Source organism: Rhincodon typus, chromosome 13, assembly GCF_021869965.1.
Source record: "Rhincodon typus isolate 14 chromosome 13, sRhiTyp1.1, whole genome shotgun sequence".
In the NCBI taxonomy this organism is placed as follows: Eukaryota; Metazoa; Chordata; class Chondrichthyes; order Orectolobiformes; family Rhincodontidae; genus Rhincodon; species Rhincodon typus.
In genome coordinates this window covers 55,687,812-55,700,137 of record NC_063344.1, presented here as the reverse complement: position 1 = coordinate 55,700,137, position 12,326 = coordinate 55,687,812, and the positions used below count along the sequence as shown (strand labels likewise).

At 38.2% G+C, this 12,326-nt stretch overlaps 1 protein-coding gene across 4 annotated transcripts in view; it reads left to right on the top strand.

The window, feature by feature from the left end:
* The window catches only part of LOC109918596 (beta-galactoside alpha-2,6-sialyltransferase 1), a 120,324-nt gene that overhangs the window by 14,841 nt on the left and 93,157 nt on the right, over positions 1 to 12,326 (top strand). For 2 of the 4 annotated variants that reach the window (XM_048604360.1, XM_048604359.1), the window contains exon 1: positions 3,293 to 3,461. The exons of the other annotated variants lie outside the window; for them this stretch is intronic. The gene's annotated coding sequence lies outside the window, so the exon portion shown is untranslated. Of the gene's footprint in view, positions 1 to 3,292; positions 3,462 to 12,326 lie in introns of those variants that run through there. 4 annotated transcript variants of the gene reach the window in all.

Genomic DNA, 12,326 nt, shown 5'->3' with positions numbered 1-12,326 from the left:
ATAAACCTCTCATTCATAAAACCTATTCCAATACTTTAAGTCCTGTCAAGTGGTCAATCTTATAAAAACGGACTTCTATTCAGAAATCACATCAAAGACAGTTAACATTAAAATAGCCTCCTAAAGCTGTTAATCAAAATATAAACTTGATCCTCCCTGCTTAGATAAGTACTTTTTGAGCTTTTGTTTTGAGCCAAATTTTCATAATGTGTTCAGTTGAAAGAACAGTTCTTTGGGAGTGTCAACAATTAACACTGGTGAACTGCAGAAACAAATGGTTTCTTTTTCTCTGTCTAAGCTGTACACGGTAGCTTGTCAATTAATGTATTCCAGCAGAGGTTTTTTTATAAACTCTAAATGACAGCTGTAGCTTGCAAGGCTGAGAATTTAAATAACTTCAGATCACAAAACTTAGCAGACATTATCCTACTTACAGGAGCACTTGCCATCTCCTCCATCAATTCATGACTGCCATTCTGTGCATTATAGTCTTTGGAACAGTGCAAATGGGGCCTGTTTGATCTTAGCACTAACTTTCATTGGCTAGGTTTTGATTATATTTGCTTCATATCTTTCTCCTTTCCCCTGCTTGAAGTGGTGGTGAAATTTCTGCCTCCAGATCCCAACCACCATTTTTAATAGCCTCAGGAATCGACCTGAGTAGGAAATTTCAACAGCAAGTCTGACCATGTAAGGGGATTGAGATGCCATCCGTGAGTTCAAAAATACTTTGCATAAACCTTCACATTTACTTTGGGCTGACAACTATTAAAGGGGACAATCATATTTGGTGAACATTTTAAATTTGGTTTCTAATTTATACTTGCTGGATTTTGCATTGGTCCCATGATGAAACCAATCATTCATTATGGATCTGATTGAGCTAGACCCTAATTTGGAAGAAGTATTTAATTTTAATTTAATTTCTTGCATTTAATTTTCCAAAGATTCTGTAGATATCTGCTCATTTGAACTTTAGCATTAAGATTTAAGCTCAATAAACTCAATTACCTCAGTTCTGATGAACAGTCACCAGACTCCAAACATTAACTCTGCTTTCTTTCCACAGATACTGCCAGATCTGCTGAGCTTCTCCAGCAATTTTTGCTTTTGTTTTAGTATAGATTGAGTGGAGTTGGCAGGTCTCTTCCAGGTCATTATTAAACTGATTGGATTTTCACAACACTTTTCTGGATATAGAGTGTAACTCCTACAGCATAACCATTAGGTTACTGTATCCTTGACGATAAGTGGCCTTTCTTTCTAGATTGACTTCTGTCCTCGCCTTTCTCTCGTTATCTTGTGAAAGTGAGTAACTATGATCTTTTCCAAAGTAATTTTTTTCAGAAGATCTTAGGTTACAAAATCAAAATGTGAGTTTGGATGAGGAAGGATTTTTCACATCATTTGATTTCATTTTTCTAAAATACCAAGCATACTTACCAGATAGCCCTAATTTAATTATATTGCAACTGATTGCGAATTTGGTCCACAATCAAATCACTTACAGAATACCATCTATCTCCATCACATCTCCATTGCTGCAGAAATCCTCATCCGTACCTTCATCACCTTGGAAAATTATTTCTAAAATTCTTTCCTCATTAACCTTTGTAAACTTCAGGTCATTTAGAAATGTCTATTCTGTGAGCTCTCTTATGCAGAGTCTCATGGTCATCACCCTCATCTCCCAACACCCCTAACGTACATCTCAGCATACCACAGGCTCACTATATCCCAGAGAATAAATATCCTTTCCTTATCTTTAAGTCTGCGTGACCTTACTCCTCTCAAATGGTACATTTATGTGCGTGTCTGTTCTTTTAGTTTCAGATTATTGTTTTCTTCTCATCTGCTCTATGTTTGGAGGCTGATTGTTCAGTGATCATGTGCCTGCCATTTGTAATTTCTTCTCTAAATCTTTCTTCCTGCAGAATCAAACACATCCAAAAAACCTTACCCTGTAATCAAGCTCCTTTTTCTCTTTATATTTTAATGCTTAGTGTCCATTATATTCGATGCTCTGGCCTATTTTCTTTGATGTGAAGAGGCCCTTTATAAATGCAGCTGGTTCTGTAGATAGCCATGTGGCCTTGTTTGGCAGGTAGTCTTATTGAATAAATTGTCTTACAATTGGTTATAAAAATTACAGCTCCAGTTCTTTTTATCCTTCGTCACCGTTTAGTTCGTATAATTACGTCATTATTCCATAGCATATAATAACACTGGAGAACATAAGAATAATGACTATCAATAGTGGGACAAAAACTGGAACTGAGAATAAAATCTATGAATTGATACAAATGCTCAGATTTAGAATACATTAATGTGTATGCAGTTGGTTGCTTTCCTTGCCATTTTAGGCAAGTGACTGTAGTCGTTGCCAATTATTACTTTCATTCATGTTAATTTCAATTCACGTTACCATTGTTTCTAACGTAATCCTGCTGCTAGCTATAACTATAATTCCTTAATGTTCAGGAAACCTCTGTCTACTTTCATAGATACGCTATATTCGATTTACCTCCATATGATGGGCTGCTAGCAGGCAAATTAGGAAGAGTGTGAATATTAAGATTTTCATTAGCTTTGCATGCACCTAATTCCAAAAATCTATTCTGAATAAATCCTGTACTAAATAAACAACCTTAAGCATATCCTTTGATTGCATTCCAATCTTCAGTATTTCTCTGCCTGACTGATGCTTAACTGGACAGTCAGGTGGAAGAAGATGATGGGCCTGAATGGCCTCTTTCTTTGTAATAATAACTCAATTCCTCTAAAAGAATGAAATGTTTTTAATTAGAATGTTAGGAAAACATTTTAATTAATGGTTAGATTGTGATTAAACTTCAGAACTTTAATAACTGTTCATGGATTGAAAACATCTACAAAGATAAACTGTTACACACAGAAAGAAGCAGCAATAACTCTGTCTGGGGGTAAAAAAAGAACTATTAAGGAACAAGGCCAAACCGTGTAGGAATATGAAAGTGACTGGCCATGCCTGGGAAAAGAAAGAGTTGAAGATACATGAACAAAACTGGTTTGACATCTGCTCGATAACTGGTTGCTTTGATGCTAAGACGATAACTGATTACCCTGTAGAAGAATTTAAGGAGGTAATCACAGGAAAGCTGTGTCTTCAAACAGATAGTTAAGGCCAAATGAAACAAGAAACAAAAACACTTCTGAGAAGGCAAGCTGCAGACTTGAAGGTTTCAGAGAACTAGTCAATAATTTGGATAAAAGAATCTAAAGGGTCATTAATACTGTCACACCACAAACATGTAGGATGGAAGAAACGGTATAAGAGTCCAGCACCAGAATTCTCCTTCAGCAGAACTTTGAAGAACAACACCGCACAAGGATCAAACCCAGGACACTTCCAGAGACAGGCACTGTTGTTTGGAATCATAGCTGAATTCCACCATTAATCGGGCAATAGCCCAAATTGTGTGGTGAGGCTTAATTTGCTTACTTATTTTAATTGCTACCTGCGGTAAAGTTTAAATCATTGCTTCAATAGTTGATTATCTGTGAGATTACATAAAAATGTAGCAAATTAAAGGTAACTTTTGGTGATTTATTTACAATGAGGTGTTCTAACTCCTCCTTTAACTAATAAGACTTTTAGACATTGAGGTCTAGTACTATTGATTTGTTAAGTATCCAGTATATACAATTGTACATACATTAGAAAAGATAATGTTACACCAGATGCAGGAGTAATTAATGTTTCTTCCACAATGACAGCAATTATACTCCTCTGAAGCTTAGGGACTGACCGCAGTGGCATGTTTTTAGTTAACCTTCCTCATTTTGTAATCATTCTGAAACTAATCATTCCTTGAACTAATTATTAGTTCAAAAAGTTAATTGTTCACTAAAATAAACTTGAACCATATTTCCCAACATAGCAAGTAAATGCAAAAGACTAACATTACTACAATACAGAGAGAAATCAACAGCTTTATAAAATATTAGACCACAGGAAAGTTTAATAAAACCTTTCAAAATAAACTTATCACTGAACTAAAAGGATGGAGTGAAGTTGGAATTCAAGTCGAAAAAATTAAAACTGAACAGAAAACGAGGAGAAAATGACCACAATAACTTGCATTTATGTCACCCTGTTATAATCTAATGCATCTCCAACCAATTTAAATGCTGAGGAAACAAACAGAGAGAATGCTGGAGAAAGTCTGCTCAGCCTAATGTTTCATGTCCGGTATGACTCTTCTTCAGAACTTCAGTCAGACTGGACTTGAAATATTAACTCTGCCTCACTTTCTAAATATGCTGCCAGATCAGCATTCTCTGCTTCAAATTTCCAGTATCCGCTGCATTTTGCCTTTAAATGTTGAAGGGTTGGAAGTAGAAATAAAGGAATATAAAGGAAGAGGTGAATTACTGGAAACACCTGAAGCTGAGGTGTGGATGATGAGAGTTGTGGAAGAGATGGAATGAGGAGAAAAATGCACAAATACACTGTAGACTAGAAACAGCCTCAACAAGCATAACTGCTGAAGAATGAACAGAAAATATAATTCAATTTGCTCTCCAGACTGACCTAACTTGGTCTTCAAATTATAAATTAAATATACTCTGACCACTTGAGTACCATTGTTCCTCTTTGTTTCAGTGCCACGCTGTTAGATTTTAGAAAAATAAAAGCTAGTCCTAGAAAAGATGGCCATATCTCAAAGCCTTCCAGCAATCTGTGTTAATACAATTCCCTGCATTGAATAAAGGCTAATTGTTTATAAATTTAATTTAAATTTTAGCAGTAAAAGCAAAAAACTGAGTTAATGGCACATTTTTAGCAAAACTTCCTTCATCAGGACATGTTTACTCGCTGTATGAGTGAGGAGGGTGTGGTGCTGAAAGCAAGATTTAAATCAAGATTTAAGATAATTGCAGTGCAATTCTGCAACACATCTAAGACCTAATTTGACTTTGGCTTGCTACACTAGGCCTCAAATATTCAGAACTCTGACTGGAAAAAATAGTCTTTAATTAATACAACAGTTATTTCCTTCAGCTGAAAGCCTTATTTTGTGATTCTACTAGATTAAAAAGTCATAAAAGATTAAAAAAAGCACATTCACAGTCTTACAATTTACAAAGCCACATTTTGTACCTAAGTCCCAAACTGCCTTGTGATAACTACATGTAGATAGAGGTTAGTAGATAAAATATGAACTTGGTTTTTGCAAACCACATTCAAGAAGACAGAAGCCTTTTGTTTGTACAAAAGCTAAGTACTTTCCATCCATTTAACATTTAGGTAAAACAGAAAAAAAGTCATATGAATCAGTCAAGCGTTCATTGACTAGCTTCCTAGAAATAGTATTAGGTCTAGTGAATTTTATGCTTCAGGCCATGCCATTTGTACACAGGTAATAATTGATCTCCTGCAAAGTTTGACCCTGACTTTTAGCTGAAAGATCCACTGAAGTCAGACTCACCCTAGTGCAAACTACTTGGTAGAAACTTAGAGCAGCGCACCATTGAAGGTGGCTTTTCAGCTCTTCATATCTGCACACATCAACATAATATGTCACCACTGTACAAGTCCATACTGCATTTCAGCCAATCCTGCTCTCTGATATAGCAATCTGGTATCAAGAAGGAATGGTAGTTATTGTCGTGACAACAGATCACATCCCTGAACTACGATGGGCATTTTAACTTTTAATTTCAAAGTGTGTATTTCAAAACAGGATGATTCTAGGGGAAAAAAAAACTGAGACATGAATACAATATCATTGGCAAAGTTTTGTAAGGAACTGACGGAATGTTACACCTTTAAAGTGTTGGGGAAATTTCAGACAGAGAGAGAGAAAAAGACCAACATAACTGGAACTGATAATGAAGAGGTGACTACCTTCCCCCTCGAAGCAGAAAGCCAGCTTTTGCAGACATTTTTTGTGTTTCGCCCTTCCAAGAAGATTCATAAAAAGGGCTAAAAAACAACTGTAGCCCTGGTCTGTGTGGGCTAGTGGAAGAAGGTTTTTTGTCAGGCAAGGTGTGCTTATAAAACAAGGGGTGCTGGTGAACTGAGGTACCCGCATGGACTAGCCTGAATTTGTGTGTGACTGTGTTATTAAGATCACAGTTCAAGAAGTATCTGCATTGCAGGTAAAGAAAAACTCTCTGCTCTGAGTGCTAGAAGCCAGCTAGCTAATAAGCTTGTCAAAAAGGTACAAGGAAACAGAAGGATTCTCGACTTTGAGAGCTGCCATCAAAAGGAAACAGGATAAAAAGATTTTAAATAATCCGCAAAAGCCAAGAATCTCAAAATCAACTGTTGAACTATCAACATCCATGATCTAATCTTCACAAAACACCCAGAGAGGCTGATCTGAATATATTTTATCATTTTTAGACTCACTTCTTGATTCTAATCTCTGTGTATTTTGTTGTGTTATTAACTGTTCCGATATTTAGTAAATAATAAACACATTTTTGTTAACTCAAGAGGATCAGTTAAATTAGCTCTATTTCAAAAGTCACATTCATTTAGGCTGGGAGAAAGGGAGGGATCCTGTCTAATTTAACATTGTTGCAAGCAACTGCCGTGCCAGGTGAACAAAAAAAAAGGAGCCAGTTCATCCCTCCTCACCCAGGAGCTGAATGATTTGGCGTATTTGGCTGGAACTGTATTAACTTGGAGACTCTCACCTAGGTTCTAGTCCTGACCGTATAAGCCCCAGTTCAAATTTAAAATCATTGAGATTGGACAGCAAACAAATAATTATGAAGCAGCTACAGAATTTAGGTTTTAGAAAAGAATGTTAGATGTTGGAAGAAGTTCTCTTCATAGCTTAGTCAGATGCCCAAGAATAAATTTGGAGGCAGGCGTAACATGGGGCCATTGTTGGAAAACACAGTTGTAAAATACAGCAATGTAAATCACCAAACTGGACTTAGATTCTAGAGACAAAAACAAAGTTGCTGGAAAAGCTGTGAAAGAAAAACAGAGTTAACGTTTGCCGAAACGTTAACTCTGTTTTTCCTTCACAGATGCTGCCAGACCTGCTGAGCTTTTCCAGCAACTTTGTTTTTGTTCCTGATTTATAGCATCCGCAATTCTTTCCGTTTTTATTTAGTTTCTAGAGAATCTGTTTAAATCTCTGCCCTGAAACATGCAAAGAAAATTAAGTGTTGCAAATTTCAAAGCCAGGTGTATGACGAGAAATAATTTGCACTGAGACAGACACCAAGATTTTACTATCTCCCAGGAGAACCTGATGACAGGATTATTGCATTACAGTGGTTTATAATCAGAAATCAAGTTGATAAATGCGGAGGTGGAAAAGCACAGCAGGTCAGACAGCATCTGAGGAGCAGGGAAGTCAACGTTTCGGGCAGAAACCCTTTGTAAGGACTGAGGCGGAGGAGAGGACCCTAGAGATAAATAGAGGGGGAATGGGGGGCTGGAGGGGTGGGGGCTGGTGTAGGTGAGCTGGAGATAGGTAGATGCAGTTAGGGGTTTATTGTGGTTGGACAGTGGGAAGGATGGAACAGATAGGTGAGTTGGAAGATGGACAGGTTGGGGGAGGAGAGATTTTGAAGCTGGTGAAGTCAATATTCAGGCCATTGGGCTGTAAGCTCCCAAGGCGAAATATGAGGTGTTGTTCCTCCAGTTTACGTTTGGCCTCACTCTGACAGTGGAGGAGGCCAAGGATGGACATCAGGGAAAGGAGGATATTATCCAAGGGAGGCAGCACTTGGGCTGTGATATCAGCAATCCGATGTGAATGAGGTGTAATGGCCTGAGGATGATATCAGAATGTAGATTGTTGTCAAATCAATCAAGCAATAGGATATCCAATGCATTTGAAGGCATAGAAGATATTTATTATGGATGATATGGTCAATGATAATTGCTGATGAAGGTGATGTTAATGATCTACAAGATTCTGTAATTCAAAAAGCAGATTAGGACACCTTGTTTGGTTCTGAAGACCAGGAGTAGAGTCACTTATACGGAATTAAGGACATGTTTAGTGCATGCTCTTCTGCTAAATGGCTTTCTTTTCTATACTCTTTATGAAACAAAGTGAAATGGTTTTAAAAATATATAGAAAGCATTTGTCTTTGATGCCCCCAGTAGTCAATGGGAGATTGAGAAGCAAATTTGTAAGGAGATCTCAATTATCTGTAACAATAATAGAATGGTAATAGTAGGGGATTTTAACTTTCCAAATATAAACTGGGATTGCCCGAGTGTTAAGGGCTTGAATGGAGAGGAATTTGTTAACCATGTACAAGAAAATTTTCTTATTGTATGTGGATATACCTACCAGAGAGGGAGCAAAACCTGACCTTCTCTTGGAAAATAAGACAGAGCAAGTAACAGATGTGTCAGAGGAGGAGTACTTTGGGGCCAGTGATCATAATTCTATTAGTTTTAAAGTAGTAATGGAAAAGGATATACCTGATCTAAAAGTTAAAGTTTAAAATTGGAGGAAGGCCAATTTTGATGGTATTAGGCAAGAACTTTAAAAAATTGATTGAGGGGCACATATTCACAGGTAAAGGGACAGCTGGGAAGTGGAAAGCTTTCAAAAATGAGATAATGAGAGTCCAGAGACAGAATGTTCCTGTTAGGGTGAAGGACAAAGCTGGTAGGTGTAGGGAATGCTGGATGACTAGAGAAATTGAAATTTTGGTCAAGAAAAAGAAAGAAGGATTTGTCAGGTACAATCAGCAGAAATCGAGTGATTCCCTCGAAGAGTATAAAGGCAGTAGGAGTATACTTAAGAGGTAAATCAGGAGGGCAAGAAGGGGACATGAGATAGCTTTGGCAAATAGGGTTAAGGAGAATCCAAAGGGCTTCTACAAATACATTAAGACAAAAGAATAACCAGGGAGAGAATAGGGCCTCTGAAAGATCAACAAGGCTGGCTATACGTGGAACCGCAGGAGATGGGGGAGATACTAATTGAGTATTTTGCATCAGTATTTACTGTGGAGAAGGATTTGGAAGCTAGAGAATGTGGGGAAATAAATAGCAATATCTTGAAAAGTGACCGTATTACTGAGGAGGAGGTGCTGGACACATAAGATGCATAAAGGTGTATAAATCCCTGACACCTGATCAGGTGTGCCTTAGAACTCTGTGGGAAGCTAGCAAAGTGATTCCTGAGCCCCTTGCTGAGACATTTGTGTCATCGATAGCCACAGGCCAAGTGCTGTAAGACTGGAGCTTGGCCAATGTGGTGCTATAATTTAAGAAATGTGGTAAGGAAAAGCCAGGGAACTATGGACCAGTGAGCATGACATTGGTGGTGGGCAAGTTGTGGGAGGGGGTTCTGAGGGGCAGGATTTACATGTATTTGGAAAGGCAAGAACTGATTAGGGATAGTCAGCATGGCCTTGTATGTGGGAAATCATGTCTCACTAACTTGGTTGAGTTTTTTAAAGAAGTGACGAAATGGATTGACAAAGGCAGAGCAGTAGACGTTGTCTATATGGACTTCAGTAAGGCGATCAACAAGACTCTTCATGGTAGACTGGTTAGCAAGGTTACATCACATGGAATACCGGGAGAATTAGCCATTTGAATACAAAATTTGCTTGAAGGTAGGAGACAGAGGGCAGTGGTGAAGGGTTGCTATTCAGACTGGAGATTTGTGACCAGCGGTGTGTCGCAAGGTCCAATGCTTTTTGACATTTATATAAATGATTTGGATGTGAACATAGAAGGTATGGTTAGTAAATTTGCAGATGACACCAAAATTGATGGACACCGAAGAAGGCTACCTCAGAGTACAACAGCACCTTGATCAGAAGGGCCTATAGGCTGAGGCATGGCAGATGGTGTTTAATTTAGATAAATGTGAGGTGCTACCTTTTGGTAGGGCATCTCAGGGCAGGACTTATACACTTAATGCTAAGGCCCTGGGGAATGTTGCCAAACAAAGAGACTTTGCGTTGCAGGTCCATAGTTCCTTGAAAGCGAAGTCACAGGTAGACAGGGTGGTGAAGGCTTTTAGTTAGCTTGTCTTTATTGGTCAGTGCATTGAGAATAGGAGTTGGGAGGTTATGTTGTGACAGTACAGAACATTGGTTCGGCCACTTTTGCAATACTGTGTCCAATTCTGGTCTCCTTGCTATAGAAAAGATGTTGTTAAATTTAAAAGTTTCAGAATGGATTTATAAGGATATTGCCAGGGTTGGAGGGTTTGAGCCATAGGGAGAGACTAAATAGGCTGGGACTATTTTCCCTGGAGCTTCGGAGGCTGATAGAAGTTTATAAAATCATGACAGGCATAGATAGCATGAATAGCCAAGGTCTTTTCCCCAGGGTAGGGGAGTCCAAAACTAGTGGGCATAGATTTAACGTGGGAGGGAAAGATTTAAAATGGACCTAAGGGCAACTTTTTCTTGCAGAAGGTGGTGCTTGTATGGAACAAGCAGCCAGAGGAAGTGGTGGAGGCTGGTACAATTACAACATTTAAAAGGCATCTGGATGGGTATATGAATAGGAGGGGTTTAGAGGGATGTGGGCCACATACTGGCAAATGGGATTAGATTAACTTAGAATATCTGGTCGGCAAGGACGAAGGGTCTGTTTCTATGCTGTACATCTCTCTGATTCTATAACTCCATGAATGATAAATTTGAATTTAGAGTATGGAAGATAATGTCTGTCTCCATGGAGATGATTTATTAATAAATTAAAAATGAACAATTATAGTCCATTTGTTCCCTTTTACTGCTACATCTCAGGGTGGATCAGTGGGAACAGTCTGCCCTGGAAACCGTTTTTAAGATTTTGGGATTCACTTCAATTTTAATTGTAAGACCTATGAATCATAATGAAAGGTGAAATTTGAGAGAACAAATCTACAAATTTTACTAGTCCTGATTCAGACCCATTTCAGGTATAATATTGTTTGAAAAGTTTTACAGGATTTCACAAGCAGTGGTTTTCAGTCCAGTTGATGACACTGGTTGACAAGCACGGGTCTCGTTGAGATAGCAAGAACTGCAGATGCTGGAGTCAATACAGTGTAGAGCTGCAGGAACACAGCAGGTCAGGCAGCATCAGAGGAGCAGGAAAGTTGACGTTTCAGGTCAGGACTGATGAAGGGTCCAGGCCTGAAAAGACGAACTGTCCTGCTCCTCTGATGCTGCCTGACCCGCTGTGTTCCTCCAGCTCCATGCTATAATGAAGCACTGGTCTCCTGTTCTGTTGAAAGAAATTCTTCTTCTGTCTTCCTTTCTCATGCACCAAACCACTAAACTAGAGAACCTTATTAACGTTTACCACCCACTAACCTCTGTCCAGACTGATCCAGAATCCAAATTGCTTGTTAGTCCACGAACAGGACATGAACAGTTCATGGTCAATCTTAAATTGGTTAGGTAGTGTCTGCCCAATTCCTGTTTGCCTTTGTTAAGTCGTGGTTATCTTCCTGATAATACTTCTGACTATATCTGATTCATTCTTTGACATGCAAACACTTTTGAAGGTCTTTTTACAAAGACATTAGTGAAGCCATTAATGCTTCTGCATCCCAACTGTTCCAACTCATATATCTCAAAATATCAAAACAACTACAGGAATATAAAACTTACTGTTGGACTCAATTCATATATTGAGTTATAGAGTCCTGGAGATATACAGCACGGAAACAGACACTTTGGTCCAACTCATCCATGCCGGCCAGATAACCTAAATTAATCTAGTCCCATTTGCCAGCATTTGGCCCACATCCCTCTAAACCCCTCCAAAATATTACTGATGTAAAAGTTGGCTTCTTTGTTTTTGACTAAAGATTTCATTTTAGAAACTCAACTGTTACATGTGTATTTATATCATTAATAATGTCAGTGTTCCAGCTTTTTTATCATATAATCAGTGAGGCTGTTTGGTTACAATGATATACCAAAGACAGAAGAACTATGCACGTTCACCTAGAAATTGCCCAGATCTGGTAATCCTTAAATAAGTGGCAACTTAAAAATAGTTCTGACATGTCAAATGAAATGGCTCTGAGCATTTTCTACCAACAAGGAGGAATTCAAAAGCAGAAGAACATCCCAATAAGCCAGTTGCAGGTTTTCCATTTTTTTAAACATTAATTCAGGGGATGTGAATGTTGTGAGCAAGGCCAGCATTTGTTTTCCAGCCCTAATTGCCCTTGAAAGGAATAATGAGCCAACCACTTTGTTGGATTTGGAGATCAGACTGGGTGACGATGCAGATTTACTTCCTTATAGAAATTAGTTTTTTTTATGATAATTGATACCGGTTTCATGGTCACCATGATGACTGGCTTTTATTCCCATATTTTTTACAAATTAAA